We start from the raw sequence: 18,600 nt of genomic DNA, 5'->3' as shown, positions 1-18,600 counted from the left end.
TGTCTTTTTATCTCTTCTGTAATCAAACAAGTATTCAAAACAAGTTTTCAAAAGTAGGTTTAGTAATTCTCAAATGCAAAGTAAAATAAAGCTTATAGATGACGACTTAGAAAAATACAAGAATATTTGTTAAAACAAAAATTGTGTCTTACTGATCTCTGTATTTCTGGACACCAGATTGTAATTTGGCACATAAAGAACAAACATGATAAAGGGAGTTACTAATTACTTAAATGAATGTTTGAATGCTTCATATCACTATTTTGTTTATAGCTAATATCAAAAATTTAATTTTCAAATAAATCAATAATTTTGTTTTAACAGTAAGCTATACACGATCATGAAAATTTCTATACAAATGGTTGTCAAAATCGTCACCTCCATGAGCTCAGTTTCACCTTGATCTAATACTGCCTAGTACGGGATATGTTGGCAGGTACAAGATAGAAAAGAATTATATTTTCTACACCTCACTAAATCAAAACTTTATATAAGTTTTCTAACCTCTTTTTCTGCCTGTATAAGATCATTTTTTGGTAAGGTAGTACAACTGACATCTTTTGAAGCTAAGTAATGTCTTTTATCTTATTGTGTATCTTTACTTGTGCATTGACTAAATCATATACTAACTTTGAAAGGCAAAAGAAAAAAAAAAAAGACTACATCTTCATCTCTCCTGTAAGAACATTTTATCCATGAAATTTCAAGGTCTTGTTCACAAAATCAATGTCTTCATGAATAACTTGGGACATCACTAGTTTCCACAGAAGATCAAGGCTATTGATGAAAAATTAATTTGAATTTAATAAGACAGAACAACAACAACAACAACAACAAAGAAAACGCTACTTTTATGGGCTCTTTGAGAGATACCATTTAAAATGATAATCTTTTGGTCATTCAGGTATAATATTTAACCATCTCTTATGAGGTCAGCAATTTTATTCATCTCAAGGTATATATATTACATCATATCAGAAAACTGAGTATATTGTCTTTAAATTCATATCAAAATTAAAACCAATGTTTAGATATCACCAATATAATTTCCATGAGAATCATATAGCAATTAAACTGCATATTTAGGAAATACAGATTAATTAGTGTTCATTCTTTCTGTTTCCCATCTGGGATCGATACATTATGTCACTTGGCATTACATGAATGTCAGCTGTTGTATTTGCACAATATGCTTTTTTGCTCTTATCTGTGCCTTTCTAGACATTTTTAAATTTTGTATTGTAAAAAATGTGTCTGATCAGGAAAACATAGAAGTGTGTTTGAAATGAATAATCTTTGAACACTTTTTAAAAAATGGCTAATATTTCACTCAACTCACATTGTTTTTCTCAATGAATGTATGTTTGACATGAAATACTTCAAACATTAAAACACTAGCCATAGTGAATCTTTAAGACATAATGTGCCAACTAGGAATTCAATATAGATTTTCTATACTATTTATAAATCCAAAATACTAAAATTTTACAACAATCCATAAAGCAAATAAATAATACTTAATTCACCTCCTGAAAATCTGTATTTCTGAATTAATTTTAGTTGTCCTCTGTATTATCAAGAATGTATTTATGATGAGATTATTAGTTGTATTTTGGATTAATGACTATAATTTATGAATCTTCTTCCTTTTCTAAAAGTCAGGTGCACTCAAAGTGCTAAGAAATAGAGTATTTGCAATTAAATAAAGTTGTCTGTTGAGCTTTGTCATACGGGGTATTCAGGAGGATGAATATGGTCAGAATTCTTAATCCAAAGCCATCATCACCTTCACTAGGCTACGGCAGAACTTGCTAACCACTAAAGACACATCAGGTACACAGCACTTTTACTGTCAAAATGTCTTTGCCTCCAAATCTCTGGTCATCTCCTCTCATGACTTGGCTGGGACACGGGTCAGCTAATACTTGCTGTTGCACATACATGCTATGAGATAGTATAGCAATAATGGAAAATGGGGAAAAATCTCCCAGAGGATGGAACCAGGGGCCACAGAGGATAATGGACAAAGGAGCATCTGTCTAACAACAGAAACAGGACTGAAGTAGGAAGTCCCCCAATTTACTCTGTCTCCCACAATTTGACTTGCTACCGAGAAGTGAAAATGTCTTCCACTTGTCACCCTTCACATAACCTTTTTTGTGACTTCAGCTCAACCTTTTGACTTCGTCATTCACAGGCTGAATCAACCACTGGTAAATCCGTGCCCTGTCAGAGTTACAGTTAAGTTCTCTGACACAGTTTCAATATGTGAAAAATAGGTGTGATAATATATAATTTTCCAGGTTGTAAAGTTCAGAGAAAAAGCTATGCATGTAAACACTAAGCACAATATGTGTCATTCAGTTTCAAAAATATGTTTCATTATCGCTATTATAAAAATAATATCCTTTGCTCAGTTGATCAAAACAATGTGCTCCTTATAAACCATTATCTTAAAAATAAAAATTACCCAGCCCATGGTACCTGGATGTCTCAGTTGGTTGAGTGTCTAACTTTTGATTTTGGCGCTCAGGTCATAATATTACTGTTTGTGAGATTGAGCCCCACGTCTGACTCTGCACTGAGAGTGCGGAGCCTGCTTGAGATTCCCTCTCTCCTCTCTCTGCCCCTCCCTTGCACTCTATTTCTCTCAATCTCTCTCTCTCAAAATAAATAAATATTTTTTTTTAAAAAATTACCCAGGCCATTTGTCTTGTAGATGAAAGATCTAATGAAAAAAGTGGTTTTAAAACTTAAAATTTTTTAATGTTTATTTTTGAGAGATAGATTGATAGAGCATGAGTGGGGGAGGGTCAGAGAGAGATGGAGACATAGAATCTGAAGCAGGTTCCAGGCTCTGAGCTGTCAGCACAGAGCCTGACATAAGCCTCAAACTCACGAGCTGTGAGATCATGACCTGAGCCGAAGTCAGAAATTTAACCAACAGAGCCACTCAGGTGCCCCTACAACTTAAAATTTTACAAATAGGATTAGTTGTGAAAAACAAAAACGCTTTATAAAAACTATCAATATTTTGCCTAACCATTTATGCAAGAACTTATATGTCATTAATAATTTATCTGTGTTACTACAGAATGTTATTAATACTTAGAATCTATATCTATATCTGTATCTATCTATGCACACACACACACACACACACACACACACACACACACTTGTTTAAGTGGAGGAAGTGGGTGTCATCTTAGGAATTGAAGCACTCCTTTCACATAGCTCTTATGTACATACAGATTTGTTCATCTATGTTCTGAGAAACTATTCTACAAAACTAAAATTTTCATGATCTTGCACACAATCCCCATTCCAGCTATGTCCCAGAACTTCCCCCCTCTGTGGTGCTAACAAATAGATATAATCCTTCTATAATTCTTCTGTTCATTTTCATGTGTGTTAATTCTAATGCAAAGGCATAATAAGAGACTTCCATTGTTGAGTTGACTGGAATGAAAAATACACAGTGCAACCTTGAGTGAAAATTTGAAATCTATTTGTTCAGTTTCCTGGACCCTCATGGTTCTGTTTGAAAGAATATAATGCACTTTAGTTCCACCTTCTCTCTCTCCACAAAGCATATTCTTCTCTTCAAACATTCTGGCTGTTTGTTTTGAATTTATAACACTACCAAAAAATTGCACCTATTTCTATGACCTAAACATACAATTCATCCTCTCTTTCATACATTAGCTTTCCTTTTCATCCTGCTTTTTTTACATGTCAACATCTACTTGTGGTAAATATGTTCTTTATTATTTTTATGCTTTTTGAGATTATAACTCACATCCACTTAAAGCTAAAAGGGCAATATGCTCAGATTTTGGTGTTCTCAATCAAAAGAGGAGGGTCGTGAGCCTGAAAAAGAGAACTCCTTCTGTCATTAAATACTTAAAAAGGGTCTAGTATGTGCCTGTCTATGTGGCAAAAACTGATGTGGTCTTTTTTGCTTTTCATGGAGACTGTAGTCTGCCAGTATAAATAGACATGTGTGTCAAATATAACACAATTAATTCTGTTGATTCCTTCAACACACACTGAATATTCACTATTTATCAGGCACATTCAAAATGTTGTAGATGTAGACGTGACCAAACACAAACCAAATTTACCTGTTGCCATTAAATTTATACTTAGTTGTGATGTCTCCAAACAACGAAAATACATAAAATATGTGGTGATAAGCAATGAGAAGAAAAGGAAGAAGAGATAAAACATGAAAGGTGCCAATTGGGGGGCTGACTTAATTATATCTTTTTCTGGAAGGTTCCCCCCATATGGTCACTATTAAGCTAGGGCATAAAGGAATAATTGGAAAAATGTTGGAAAGAAAGGAAAGAAGCCTTCCAGGCAGGAGGATCACATGTTAACAATGTCTTGTGGCCAAAGATGATACAACTTCTCAGAAGAACAAAAAGTTCCTTGTGGTTGGGGGAGAAAGAAAAGTATGAGAATTCCATCATCTAGTCATTCTGACTGTAAACACTAAGCATCAATGGTGGATATTCTGCTCATTCCCTTGCTGTATGTAGGTGTGCATCAGACTGCTACAGACCTCTTTCATAACTGTCCTTCCATCACTGACATGAATAACAAAGTTGAGACTGTATGTCTAAGGTCAGCTACTCCATTTCAATTGCTCCTGTAATTCTGCTTTCTGCATTGTAAAGAGGTCAAGTGCTAGAGTTAGACTGGGTGGTCTTTTAATATTTATTAGCCCTGTGACTTGGACAAACGACTATTTCAGAGCTTCATTTTACTCGCCTATGAAAGGAAAGCAATAATGCTATCCATTACAAAGTGTGGTGAGATTAATATGACAGTGTCGTGTGAGATGATGCATTTAGCACAATTCTGGGATGATAATCAAGCATTCAGAGATTTGTGACTTTTAATGAAAATAATAATAGGGATAATCCCTTACTACAACAGAATCAACGTGACATATGGACTTTAGGTGATCTAACTTTCATAAACAACCTACATTCTCTGTCGCTCCTTGAATTACAGACAGAGACTTGAGAGGTTTTATTGGCTTCGTAGATAAAACATAAATCTTTCAGATATATTATTACCTGGAATATTATCCCTTTTGTGGCTGTTTCTTGACTCTAAAATATCTATTTCTTCCTGGGATAAAATTGCCTGCTAATGAAAACAATACTCTCTTATTTAGCAGTGCCTACAATAGTGAGGAGGAGAGACTCCTAATTTAAGAAGGCCTCAGGACTGCTATGTAGATAACTAATGGCTTTTTTTCCAATTTTCTTTGTAGTGGTTTTGTTCCATCCTTGACATTGAAGATTCTTGCATAATTAACACTCAGATTAATATATTCCTACATGAGTGAAACAATGCTCAAATTTTATTTAGTAGAGTATCATTACAGCTCCAAACAGAAGTGACCAAATAAATAAATAAATAAATAAGGGATCATGAGTTATTCTTAGGAACAAAATTAGGAACCTTCTGTGGCCATAATGACAGTGATTTCTACTATTAAGTTTTAATAAGCCAATCATTTTAAATTTAAGTGATACATATAAACAAGATGTCAGTAAAACTGTCCCATTATTTTGATGAGAAATTAAGAAAGACATATATCATGCACTATCACACTATTTCATAAAAGCAGTATTTTTTTACTCTTTATGACATTCAATTTAAACATTATGCATGCATAGAATTCCACATCTCTTTCTAGAAGAAATGAGATATTCATTTTAAATGGCTAGGGTATAAATGCAAGGTCAAGTTGGTGCCAAATCAATCTGAGGGTTACCGGATCTATTATTTGAAAGTGGTGCTTGATATTTCTTACCTTAGGTGATGGAATTGGCTTTCCTTATGAGCGGAGAAATCTCTATCTAGTTACAGTAATACCTCTAATTTACTGATTTTATTTTGAAGATGAATTTGATGTAAAATATACATAATTGGATTAAATGATTGAAACTATCCTGCTCCTTCTGAGAAAATAACATCTTAAGTAAATAACATCCCTTCTGTAAGATTGAACAAAACATTAATACTCTTTCCAATTATTTTGGGAATGTTGATTATAAAGTAAGAAGACTTAAAAAAACCCACTATTGAAAGTATATATCTGAATACATATTATTCCCTTTGAAATAGTTCATGAAAGATGCTGTATGATATTTTCCCATGATGCCACCTGGCTCAAAATAAATTTTTAACATGTTTTCACTGTTGTTACCATAGTATATGATTCAATGCAGGAATTAGAAATATGTGTTTTGTGGGATACTCTAATATGTTGACACAATCTAAAAACATTTAGAGCTCACATTCAATAAATATTGATGGAAGAAATTGAAAAAGAAGGGTGAATAAAGTGAATTAGGAGGTTGGATAGCATTATTTTTTTTTACCTTTTTAAAAATATTTTTCAATGTTTATTTATTTTTGAGAGAGAAAGAGAGTGAAAGCAGGGGAGGGACAGAGAAAGAGGGAGACTCACAATCTGAAGCAGGCTCCAGGCTCTGAGCTGTCAGCATAGAGCCCGATGTGGGGCTCAAACTCACAAACTGCGAGATCATGACCTGAGTCAAAGTCAGATGCTTATCCAACTGAGCCACCCAGGTGCCCCTGGATAGCATTATTTTTAATAAAAATAGTATGTGACTTTAAAGCAAAAATAATATTTCTGCATGACTCGGCCATATTTGGATAAAATAATATCGAGAAAATATTGATTTATTACTGCAGATGTAATTAATATAACTATGTATCAAACTCAATGTGATTACTACCAAAAACACATATAATGTTTAAATTTATTTGGGTTTATTCTGTAAATATAAACAAATTTTAATCAGATTTATATATACTGACATGAAAGGTTTACAATGGTTTTAATTTTAAGATGATGGATTGAGCATATGTTGAAATCGTCTCCTTCTGTTTACTTCAGGTACACTAAAATGACAGCCGATGCATGAAAATAAAGAGGAGAACTTGCCAGGGTACAAATGGAAGACAATTTCTAACAGAGAAAAAAAGCAGTTAAGCAAACTCCTTAAAAAGTTGAAATTCAGTGGCTTGAATTTAGAATTAATTCAGAACCTTATAGTTAAATTAGAATTTGTTCAAATAGCTTGGATCGGGGTCTTGAGGACTGTGCAGGGCTTTGCAGGACTGGAGGGCATATTTATACGCTTAGTAAAAGGCTGGGGAATGTATCTACTCCACAGTTGTGAAACTGCATAGTAGAAACCCTACATTGTCATTACAAGGGACAAAAATAGCATCCCTTGCCAAACTGAAGTTATTATAACTGTGGCATTAGTGCTAGAATAGAAATATAAACTAAGAAAGAGGATAGAAAAACCAGAAGTAATAATAGCAACAGAAAACCCTCATATATAGTAATTTGATATATCATGGGAAATCATTGTTAATCTGTTGGGGAAATGATATAATGATCCATAAAAGTTATTGGAAAAGCGATTTATCCATATTAGGTTACAATGAAACTGGATTCTTACTTCGTAGGCTACACAAAGATTTATAGACTTAAATATAAAAAAGTATAAAATCTTTAGAAAATAATATATAAGTGTCTTTATATCACTAGCGCAGGAAAAGGGTCTTTTTAGTCTTTTTTTTTTTTAACATTTATTCATTTTTGAGAAACAGAAAGACAGAGCACGAACGGGGTGGGGGCAGAGAGAGAGAAGGAGACCCAGAATCCGAAACAGGCTCCAGGCTCTGAGCTGTCAGCACAGAGCCAGACGCGAAGCTTGAACTCACAAACCCCGAGATCATGACCTGAGATGAGGTTGGACGCTTAACCTACTTAATCACCCAGGCGCCCCAGGAAAAGAATTCTTAAATAAGGCACAAAAGCACAAATCCTAGAGTAAAAGATGAGTGAATTAAGCTACATTTATACAAAGAACAGAAGCTCTTAGTTCATCATTGTTTTGTTCATCAAAAGCACCATAAAGTGAGTGAAAATATACAAGTAGTATATTTTTATAACATGCACATTTTAATAACACATAAACCAAAAACCATGTAATATTTAGAATACATAATACAAAATTAAGAGTTCTTAAGAAAACAACTAACAACTCAATACAAAAATGAACAAGAAACATGAACGTGAAGAGGCATGTGAAAAAACACAATTAGGAATGACCATACATCGATTAAGGAATGCTCAGCCTCCGTAAGGATTATGGAAATACTGATTAAAATGAAAGTGAGATATCTTTTCACATTTGTCAAATTAACAAAAAATAAAATAGCAAAATACCAAAAGTTTGTAAAATTGTGGAGCAATTTCATCCACAGGAGATTATAAACACTTTTCACAATTAATTAACTTTTTCTAGTAAAATGTGTGTAGTCTGTTTCCCACAACTGAATTACTCCCAGGAAGCATATGCACATGTGCACGAGAATCTGTACACATGAATGTTGTTACACAGCTGTTTATGGCAGAAAAAAAAATGCAACAACCCAAATCCTCACAAATAGAATGGATAAATTATGTCATTTTAATAAAAATGAACTTGTTATACAGTGAACACGAAGCAAAGCTGCATTCGTATGTGCATATTGCATATATGCATATAACATGGTGAATCTCAATATCACAATATTGAGTTAGAGAAAAATATCATAGACTGATTTGTAATTTATTTCCATCTATAAATTTAAAAAAAACGGGACAAAAGAGAAGATATTATTTAAGGTTACATAAATATAAATATAGTAAATCTACAGAAGCAAGGAACGGAAATGAGTAACCCGTATTGAAGCTTATGATTACCTCTGTGCGAGGTGGCACTCAGGAGTATGACCAGTTAAGGAAATGGAAAATATAGGTGAAATATTAAGCCATATAGAGATGACAATATTCTCCCTTGTCAATTGTGTCCCATGACCCATCAGTGTGTGTTTCAGATCCTACTCCACATTTTTGATGTATACAAAATTATAGTTACTGCAATCAATGTCTATACCCCTTAACAGATGTTCACAAATATATCTGTTTGCTTTTTTTTTTTTTTTTGAGCTAAACCTGAATTGATATTTAGTGTAAATTCATTTGCAGAAAAAAATAATGAACTTCTATTTGTTCCCTTTTAGTAAGATTATCCGCTGGGGGTAATTTGTGCAAACATTATTAGAAGAACTCATTTTGAGCTTTTGTAGAAACATTAAACAAAGGTTTATAATATATATAAAATAGGTACATGGGAATTTTATACATGCATATTAACACTGTTTGAATCTCATAGGTATTTAATTAAAAGTCTTAAATAAAGGTTCTACTTAATTTTCTTTATATAAAATAAAGCAGGATGAACTGTTGCTTGGCAGATACACCAAGGAGCACTATGTTGACCATTCATTAAACAATCTGGGAGAGAGAGAGAGAGAGAGAGAGACGGAGAGGGAGAGATGATATATAAAAGAATGAAAAAGTAAGAAATTGCTTCTTCAACCTTTCAAGAAAAATAATTGATCACAATTCCATAATCAACTATAATAAAATGAAGAGATTTCTTTGACCTATCTTTTGTTTTCTGATGATTTCTTCTAGACGTTTTAAATGTTAAACTTCTTTTACAGAAACCTTTTTTTTTCTCCCCTTTCTATCACAGAATCCTTCCCACACCCATAAACTAAGGGTCAAGCCAATTTCTACTATACCCACATGAACTTTAATAGCTACATGAAAAATAACTGAAATATGTACACTAACCCAAATGAAAAGACAAGTGAAATGTGTAATTTTCAGGAAAAAAAAAAACTGAACATGTGGAATTATTATGAAGTTAAGATATATAACATAAATAAAATCTTTACTGATTAGACAAAACAAATTAGCAAAGAATATTAAACAAAAATACTTCTATGACATACTTTTTTTTGTTTCAATCAGTGCAAATCAGATGCAACAGATGTATTTTTTTTATTTATTAATTTTTGAGAGAGAGAGAGAGAGAGAGAGAGAGGCAGAGAGAGAATCCTGCACAGGCTTCACAGTGTCAGTGCAGAGCCCGATGCGGGGCTCGAACTCACAAAACTGTGAGATCGTGACCTGAGTTGAAATCAAGAGTCAGATGCTTAACTGACTGAGCCACCCAGGTGCCCCTGATGCAATAGATTTCTTCATCAAGATTTTATACATACGTACTTTGAATTTATTTCAATTACTCAAACGATATGCCTATTATTACTTCTCTGTATTACGGTTGTTTTTTTAGAAGTTATTTGAAGCAGAACAATCAAATTTGACAAATAGGAAGACAATAATTTCCATAAAAACATAAAGTAAAAATACAATTTCTAAAATTTTACAAAAAGTAAAGCCATCTTTCCTGTTTTCTCTAAATGTGTTCATGGGCTAGCAATACATAAATAGACACATTTTAAAAACGTATTTTGGTAAGAACACTTAACATGAGATTCATCCTCTTAAAGGTCTAAGTGCCCAATAGCATACTGTAAACTATAGGCACTATATTTTACAGTGGATCTCTAGAACTCATTACTTTTGCATGACTGAAATTTTATACCCGCCAAACAGCAGTTATCCATTTCTTCCAGTCTCCACCCCCTGGCATCTAACTTTCTACTCTCTATTTCTATGAATTTGACTGTCTAAAAGGAAACCAGAATTAATGTGAATGCATTTCCAAATTGAACATTTCCAGCATCGTGTATGTGTGCATGTACGATATTGTGTTTTACCAAAAATAGTGGAAAGTAAGATAAATAGGCTATAATTTAAGTCTTGGGAAAAAAAATTGAGACCAAAAAAAAATTTTAAAACCTGATACAAACTTCACATTGAGCTTCCATCTACAACTTTGAAGCCAAGAAGAAAATTCCCTCAAAGTGTGAAGGATATTAACTTTCAAACTAGAATTGAAACCCATCCATACTCTCAATTAAAAGCAAGAGGAAAATTAAAAAAAAAATAATGCTTTTTAGACATACAAGGACTGATAAATATTACTTCCAATGTGCCAATTATCAGGAAATTGGTGGAAAGTGCAATAAAGCCTGAAGTTTAAAGCATGGGATCCCAAAGACCAGAAATATGATAAAATAACAAAAATTTCTAAGATGATAGAGGGCCACGAACTGTAGGATGTGGATAGAGTAGCAGGCTTATAAAAATAGAGGTCAGAAAGGTCTACAAGTCATAAAAATATGCTTCAATTATTATTTTTAAAGAAAGAAAGGGAGGAAGGGAGGAAAAAATAGAATAAAGGAACTGGTGTGTGTGGGTATATTTTTTAATGCACTCAGAATCTTGGAAAACAGTGGTAGGTTTAAACAGAAAGAAACATAGATATAGCACTTGGACCATGTGGGTGAAGGTATACATAACAATGCCACATGTCTAGGACTTAAAGCAGGATTTACTGGGGAAACTTTGCAAAAGTGCAGCATGAGTGTGATGAGTAACTTGGTTCAAAAGCTCAACTCATTCAACAATGAGGCATGAGGACATAACTAAACATGCTGTGGATTATGCTGCAAGACAAGAAAGATGCCAGTTGCTACTTTATCTTTTTAAAGGGCAAACATAATAGTGGCCTTGTACATAGGGGAGACTGGTAATATTTGGCCAGGGGATTTATTTCTTTCCTGGTGCTGGAAATGCAGTATTTGTCCTTACTGGATCAGGCCTACTTCCTGTCCACAAATCCAGAATGTTATATCTTTAATGTTTTATTAAGGTATAAGTAGGGAAGTCATATGGTCTGCATGAAGTCAGCAAAAGTATCTAAGGTGTCAAGTTTTCCTTTATATACACGTAAGTAATCCTTCCTTTCTTAGTCCCACATGCAACCAACTTTAGAATACTTAGTATCTTCAATCCATAGAAGTAAAACTCCCTCTAATCCTATCATATCAGGGGTGCATAATAGGCATATGCCATCACTAATGATATTGACCTTCATAACTTATCAAGGTAGTGTTTATCAGGTTTCTTCAGGGAAAAGTTACTATTACTCTTTCCCAATACACTCTTTGGAATACAGTCATTTAGTCTAGCTTACCCACATGAGGAGAGGTGGTAAGAAATAAGCTCTACCTATTGAATAGGGAGTATTTACATATATTATCTAGAATTTTTCTGTAAGGAAATTTTTTTCTCTTGAAATGAGAATGGCTTTACTTTATTTTTTGAAGTAATTCCTACACCCAACATGGGGCTCAAACTTATAACCCAAGATCCAGAGTTGTATGTTCTGACTGAACCAGCCAGGTGCCCCATGAAGGGCACTTCAGCTACTAGTTCTGTACGGTATCTTCATCAGATAGAACGATGATCATAAAGATGCACATTGGTGACATAAACTGTACAAGACAATAAAGCTTCTAAGTGTTAGAACAAGAATTCGAATGTAGTCCACATAGGAACTCCAAAACTTAGATTCTTAATTACTACTTTATCATTTTCATTATCTTCTATAGGTGAAATTATAAAAATAAATTTGAGAAATTGTTCTTGAATATACTAGATGCCTGCTATCAGCAATAATACATAAACAAATGTAATCTATCTTTCAAGAAAAAAATATTGCTGTCAGCATTACATTTTTATGATAATTTCTATTTACTGTTGAGAGCAGGAAATATGGTTTTAGTTAGACTCCCTTTTAAAATTATCTATAGGAGAATGTGCACTCAAAGGAACTAAAATTTTTTCTTTGCTTCAGGTAAGCAAATGTGTCCAAGTATGTTACAGTTAAGTTGCTATTTATAACCTTATTTATAAAAGTAAGAGTTTATTGCACTTTTGTTCTTTTTGCTTTATTGGACTTTATTATTATTCCTCTTGAGACCCATAACCCCAAACTATATAATTTAAAAATAAACTTGGGTTTACAGTATTACTTTTCCACACTATACACAGTAATATGCTGGCAAAATAAATACTCTCTTGGTTGTAAATTCATAAATATTCATTACTAATTAGTTAAAAATTGTACAACAGCAAAAAACTAAAATATTGGTCTCTAATCCCATCACTCAGCATTATACATATATATGTATGCATAATATATGTAAATGTATCTATGTATTATATGTATATGTTTGTTCATGTGTATTGATATTTATAATATGTATGTATAGTTTATACATAAATACACTCACTTAAAATTGGATTTAAATAATACTTTATAATAAAAGTTTTTATATTGACATGTATGTTTATATAAAGGAGTGAAACCTAAAAAATAATAAAGAATATAAACATTACTTCTTAAAATAAATAAAACTACAATAGAATTAACAAACACTTTTTTGTTCTAGGCCCTATTTCAAGGTCTTTACAAATGAAATTACATTAATGCTTAATACTGCATAGTAAGAGATATACTACATTCAAGCAAAATACCAATTATTTGCCAGAATAAGATACATATATTGAGAAAATATATAAGCACAAAGAATTTTAGAGAAAATAAAAAACAGTAAATGAGTCAAAAGACAGACCTCAATAAAGAAAAATGAAGAAGGGAAAACACTCAGAATAGATAATGACACTATGCTTAGGAATACATAATGTAAGCACTAAGTATGATTCTTTATGCAAAAAGAATATTCTTTAAGAAAAAAATTTTTAATTTGAGAAAATTTCTGCTCTTACTTAAGAAAATAAATTTATAGGAGAAAGGATTACATTGAAAAAAGGAAATATAAGTTCCCAAATATTGAAAGTAGAAGACCAGGTAAAATGTAGGAGTTGGAGGTAATATATCTGGTTTTCACACATTGACAGAGAAACACATGTTTGATTATGAACACAGCAAAACAGAAACTAACATTAAAAGCAGTAGAAAATAAAGTTTAACTCTCATATTAATAAAGGGAAAATGTGGATAAATAAGCAACTTGATAAAGGCAGAAAAATATTGGATAAATCTTAAAAGATAAACCAGAAAGTAAAATGAATAGTAAACATAGGTAAGATTTAAAATAAGGAATTATTATCTACTTTTATATTAAATGCAAAGTGAATTATATCTCTCATCAAAAGCAATGCTGGTCTCATGATAAAAATAATCATCAGTGAAAACGTTTGATGTAGTTACTTTAAAAGAGTCAGATATGTAGAGCAGAAAAGAGTATATAATAGAAATATTTTCCAATATTATTGACAAATTCCATTTAAGAGATATATAGGTATATGTTCCTGAAATAGGGAATAGAATTTTCCGTATTTTAGCCCATGATCATGTTCTGGGTAAAAGGAAAATTTAAGTATTTTAAAAGTAAGGACTGGGGTGCATGGATGGCTCATTGGTTAAGGGAATAACTCATGATTTAGGCTCAGGTCATGATCTCACAGTTCATGAGATTGAGCCCTGTGTCAGGCTCTGTGCTGATAGTGCAGAAACTGCTTGGGATTCTGTCACTCCCTCTCTCTCTGCCTTTTCCCCACTCACTCTCTCTCTTCATCTCTCTCTTTTTATTTATCAAAATAAATTAAAAAAAATTAAAAAAATAAAAGTAGAGATTACAAAGAAGAACAGACAAAAAAACAAAACCTACAGGCCAATATCCCTGATGAAAATAGATGCAAAAAAACTCAACAAAATATTAGCAAATCACATTCAATAACACATTAAAAGGATCATTTACCATGATCAAATGAGATTTATTCCAGGGTTGTAAGGATGTTTCAACATTCACAAATCAATCAACGTGATGCACCACATTAATAAAACAAAAGATGACAACTATATGATCATCTTAATAGATATGGGAAAAGCATTTGACAAAGTTCAAAATTTAAAAATCCATTCTTGATAAAGACTCTCAAATATTGCATTAAAAAAACAAAACAAAAACCCAACCCCAAAACCTAGGAATAAACTTGACAAAGAAGGTTAAAGGCCTGTACTCTGAAAACTATAAGACATTGATGAACAAAATTGAAGATTATACAAACAAATGGAAAGATGTAGCATTGGATTGGAAGAATTAAAATGTCCATACTACCAAAGCAGTCTACAGGTGCAATGTATCCTTATTAAAATTCCAACAACATTTTTTCACAGAATTAAAACTAATAATACTAAAATTTGTACAGACATACAAAAGACCCTGAACAGTCAAAACAATCTCCAGAAAGAACATAGCTGAAAGAATCACAATTCCAGATCTCAAGATATACTACAAAGCCGTAGTAATCAAAACAGTATGTTACGGGCACAAAAATAGACACAGATCAATGAAGCAGAATAGAGAGTGCAGAAATAAACCTACACTTATATCATCAATTAATCTATGAAAAGGGAGGCAAGAATATACAATGGGGGAAAGGCAGTCTCTTCAACATATAGTGCTAGAGAAACGGACAGTTACATGCCAAAGAGTGAAACTGGACCATTTTCTTACATCACACACAAAAATAAATTCAAATGAATTAAACACTTAAATGTGAGATTTGAAACCATTAAAATTTTAGAGAAGAACACAGGCAGTAACCACTTTGCCATCAGCCATAGCAACATTTTTGTATATATGCCTTCTAAAGCAAGGAAAATAACTATAAAAATAAACTATTGGGACTATATCAAACTAATAAGCTTCTGCACAGTGAAGGAAATTAACAAAATGAAAAGTCAGCCTACTAAATGGGAGAAAATATTTGCAAAAGATATATCTGATAAGAAGTTGATGTCTAAAATATATAAGTAACTCATATAAGACAACACCAAAAAACAAATAATTTGATTAAATATGGGCAGAGGATCTGAATAGACATTTTTCCAAAGAAAACAAAGATGGCCAAGATACAAGAAAACAAAGTGCTCAACATCACTAATCATTGGGAACTGCAAATCAAAACCACAATAAGGTTCTAATTCACACCTGTCAGAGTGGCTAAAATCAAAAAGACAGTATGAAGATTCCTCAAAAAATTAAAAATAAGAAATATTATACAATTCAACAATTCCACTACTGGGTAGAATTATTGCAACATTATTTACAACAGCTAAGATATGAAAGTGTTCAGTGATAGATGAATGGATAAAGAAGATGTGCCACACGCACAAATACACACACACACACACACACACACACACACACACACACACATACTCTAACACACACATGGGAATATTAGCCATAAAAGTTGACAAGATCTTGTAATTTGTGACAACATGGATGGTAAGTGAAATAAGGCAAACAGAGAAAAACAAAAACCATATGATTTCACTCATGTGGAATCTAAAAACAAAACAAAATGAATAAACAAAAAACAGAATCAAATCTATAAATACAGAGAACTGAAGGTTATCAGAGAAGAGGAGGCTGGGGGGATGGGCAAAATGGGTGCAAGGGAGTGGGAGATCCAGGCTTCCAGATATAGAATGAATAAGTCACAGCAATAAAAGGTAGCACAGGGAATACAGTCAGTGGTATTGTAATAGCATTAGATATTGACAGATGGTAGCTATACTGTGGTGAGTACAGCATAACATACAGAGTTGTTGAATCAATATGTTGTATACCTGAAACTAATGTGACACTGTGTACCAAGTATACTCAAACATAAAATAAGACAAAATAAATAACAAAACAATAAAAAGCAGAGATTTTATAGGACACATTTTCTTATATTCATATTTATATTTTATATATATTTATATTATATAAATACTAGAAAAAGTAAAATAAGTTTTCTAATATATTTTAATTATGGAAATTTGAAATCTGTATTCCTAGACAAACCTTAGATAAAAGAGAAACTCAAAAGGGAAAACATAATAACCGGAAAAGAAATAAAGCAATGGAAAATGATATTTCTATATAAAACCTCAGACAAAATAGCAAAACCATATTAAGAGAAACTGAAGAGAAAAATCTTATTAAGAGAAAATGCATCTAAAATTAAAGAGGGAAAACCAAAAATAAAGGAACATATTAAATGAAAAATAGCGGTAGCTCAGTTGGTTAAGTGTCTGACCCTTGATTTTGTGTCAGGTCATAAGTTCATGGTTTGTGAGTTCAAGCCCCACATCAGGCTCAGCACTGACAGTGCGAAGCCTGCTTGGGATTCTCTCTCTGCCTTTCCCTCTTTATCTCCTTTTCTCTCTCAAAAATAAATAAGTAAACCAAAAAATATAAAAAAAATAAATAAAACGAAAAATAGAGCAATTGAACAACCAAAGCAAATAGGAAAAAGGAATAATAAACCTAAAGCCCCACACTAACAAAGTAGAAATCAATGTAGTATAAACTACAAACACTTCCAAGATTGACTACTTGATAGATATTATAAATCATTATTCACATGTGTTACACCTAGAAATAGTTATAGAAAAAAAATGACAAAACAGGATTGAGAAATGTGTCACAACCACAGTTTAAACTAACTAAAATGTTTAGAAGATAATTTACCTATAACTCTTCAACAGAACATTTGGAAATCCAGAAAAAAATTGATAATTTCTACCAAAATATAGATTAACAAAAGTGAAAAAGAATATGCACAGGGGTGCCAGGGTGGCTCAGTTGATAAAACATCCAACTCGATTTCAGGTTGGGTGATGATCTCATTGTTCATGGGACTGAACCCTGTGCTGTCAGCATGGAGCCTGCTTGGGATTCTCTCTTGCCCTATCTCTCTGCCCCTACCCTGTTATGTGCTCCAAATAAAGAAAGAAACAAACAAACAACAAACAAACAAACAAACAAACAAACTTACAATAAAAGGAATAGGCATTTACCACTGAATGGATGAAATAATTATGTAAGTTTAATGAGAGACACAAGACTCTAAAAATATATAAAATCATATGATAGAATATAAAACTAGATCTGAAATATAAATACTATGTTTTCACATCAAAGAGCAAAACAGCAGGTAAATGTTGGTGTTTCTGAAAGAATAACATATATATATACACATATATATACATACATATACATACATATACATACATAACATATATACATATATATACATATATATACATACATATACATACATAACATATATATATATATTTAATTTCCAATTAGAATTGCAACTGGTGCTTTTCTGATGCACAATATCAAAGAATAGAAAATTTAAAAAAAAAGAATATCTAGGGAGGAGATTTCCTTCACTATGTATAAGAATACATTCTGAAAATGAACAAAAAAGAATACAATCTGGCACCAGTATCATCAAACAAAGATCACCAAAGGATGATTAAAATATCAGTCAAAACCTACAATGAAATGAAAAACAAAACCATTGCTGATCATAGTAAGGGAGACATATGGTGGTCAGGCACAGTCTGGCTGAGAAGATGTCTGCTCATTTCATATAAGGTATTTGGGAAGCACTGAATAGGGATTGGTGGACTTTCAGAGGTGTGAGTGGATTGACACCATTGATAGAAAGGTGGTTACTCCAATGAGATTGTCATTGATTAGGTGTCACTCACAGTGTTTTGGAGTGAGTCTGTCCTTGATCGGCTGGTTTTCAGAAGAAAGGGGCTGACATTAATTGCTCACAGAATTGAAGAGTTCTGGTTCTAGTGACTACTTGTTTCTATGACTACAGACCAATGAATCTTTTCA

This window comes from Panthera onca, chromosome F1 (genome assembly GCF_046562875.1).
Source record: "Panthera onca isolate mPanOnc1 chromosome F1, mPanOnc1 haplotype 2, whole genome shotgun sequence".
Lineage (NCBI taxonomy): Eukaryota > Metazoa > Chordata > Mammalia > Carnivora > Felidae > Panthera > Panthera onca.
This window is presented reverse-complemented; position numbering follows the sequence as displayed.